Consider the following 2,398-nt stretch of genomic DNA (forward strand, 5'->3'; position numbering starts at 1 on the left):
TCTTTTTAAATATAAGCTGAGACAACAGAGCAGAAGAGATGAGGTTTCCTGGCGTCCTAGAGACAGATAAGGGCAAGGAGAGTATGACAAAAGTTTCCGCAAGCCTTCCTGACACTGCTGTGTCTCCACGTCCTACAGCAGACATCTTCAGAATTAGTTCTAGTTTTTCAAATTTTTGATGATTATATTTTATCACATTGTAGCATGGAAGCCAGAATTTACTTAATAGTATTTCTTGTTCACCAGTTTGTACTTTTTTTTTTTTCCACGTCAGACAGGTAATGTCCTGAGGTCACATAACAAGGTAATGTCCTGAGGTCACGTAACTAGGTTTAAGGGAGGCACATGTCACACAATGGCGTGAACACCCAAATCATCATGCTTATGAACCACAAAAGGATCTGTACTATTTTCATTAGTACTTTCACTTTACTTTTTTCACACACACACACACACACACACACACACACACACATAAGCTTTTGCTAAAACTAAAAGGGAAATGAAGGAATACAGCATTAATTGACACATTCAAGTCTGGAGATCAACACTTACTTTAAATATAAATAAGTATTTTGTTATAAGTACCAATTAAAATATTACACATCAAAATGTTCAATCCTATTTAACTGGTGTTAATTAGCTACCCATTGTATGAATGTAGAAACGGTGCCGTATCTTATTTGCAATATTATTGTGACGTCTGCTCTTATTGGGCGAAATCTTGTCAGATTTAATTGGTAGATAGTGAATGAATCTTGATAGAGAATCCACCAGGGAATCGTATGGGAATGATGCCTTACTGACACTGGCAGGGATTTGCTCCTCCCAGTGTTAGCTAATCCCTAGCTCCCTAGCGATAGAAATCAATTCAGCAGGGAGGTTGCCATTCAAATGCAAACTAACCAATCAAAGCCCTCCCCTCCAGCCCTCATCAGGATCCTACAGTCCAGGTCCAGGTCCGTGGTTCCCTGTCCTAACCTTGCCAAGACCAGGTACCATGCAACTCAGGTGAGCTGCTACAACCCAGTGCCCATAGAAAATATCAAACTAGCTAATTAAAACCTATTTAACCTACCTGTCTTTCCTTAATTCAGAAACCATGCCAAAGGCTCTTACCCACATTTTCTGCTTGTCTCTTCTTTCTCCTTACTGACCCTGGTGCTTCCTCCTGTGGCCCTGCATGGTGTGGTATGCCTCCTATACGTGACTATAAATGTCAGTGACATTTAATGTGACATATATTGTTAATATATTGTTAATGACATATAATGTGACATTATAAATTCATGACAGTCATTTCTGTATCTGCATGTCCTGCTATACCTGACTAATAAAAATCTTGAGTGCATTTTAAATATAATCTTATATGCTTATACTTTAAATCAAATTCATTCATTCTTTTATTATTCAATTGATATTTATCAGGCACTTTGTTCTAGGTGCAAATATTATTATTGCTTTATTTTAAGTACTAAAACCCATCTATTGGTATTTCAAGTGACACTTTTCCTCCATTATCCCTGTGTTAGAGTTCTCCAGAGAAACAGAACCAATAGGACAGGTAGACAGATAGACAATTTTTTTTGATAGATATTATAGGAATTGGCTCACATGATTCGAGGCTGAGAAGGCTCCTGATTTGCTTTCTGTAAACTGGGATAACTGTTGTAGGTCCAGGTGTAGTTCCAGTCCAAATCTGAAGGCCTGAGAACCAGAGGAGACAGTACGTAAATCCCAGTCTGGATCTGAAGCCTCAAGAACCAGGAACACCAATGTCTGGGGACAGGAGAAGATAAGTGTCCCAGCCCATTTGTTTCTTCTCTACGTTTTTGTTCCATTCGAGCCTTCAGTGGGTTAGATAATGCCTGCCCACATTGGGGAGGGCATTTTTGTACTTAGTTTAGCAATTCAAATGCTACTTTTTTCAAGAAACACCCTTACAGACACACCCAGGAATAATGTTCTGGCAGGTATCCTTTAGCCCAGTCAAACTGACACATAAAATTACCTGCCACATCCTTAAGTACCTTCTTTTTTTTTTTTCTTTTTTTTTCAACGTTTTTTTTATTTTATTTTATTTTATTTTATTTTATTTTATTTTATTATTTTTTTTTTTTTTTATTTTTGGGACAGAGAGAGACAGAGCATGAACGGGGGAGGGGCAGAGAGAGAGGGAGACACAGAATCGGAAACAGGCTCCAGGCTCCGAGCCATCAGCCCAGAGCCCGACGCGGGGCTCGAACTCACGGACCGCGAGATCGTGACCTGGCTGAAGTCAGACGCTTAACCGACTGCGCCACCCAGGCGCCCCAAGTACCTTCTTTTTTAGCATCATTTAATTTACAAGGTTTTTCAAGACTTGGGAAATCGTGTGGTGCCTGGGTACTCAGTCAGT

General features: G+C 39.6%; 1 pseudogene; it reads right to left on the bottom strand.

Moving 5' to 3' along the window:
- Window positions 1–268: 268 nt before the first annotated feature.
- On the bottom strand, window positions 269–401 carry LOC122230885 (annotated as a pseudogene).
- Window positions 402–2,398: the final 1,997 nt, after the last annotated feature.

Source organism: Panthera tigris, chromosome C2 (assembly GCF_018350195.1).
Source record: "Panthera tigris isolate Pti1 chromosome C2, P.tigris_Pti1_mat1.1, whole genome shotgun sequence".
NCBI lineage: Eukaryota > Metazoa > Chordata > Mammalia > Carnivora > Felidae > Panthera > Panthera tigris.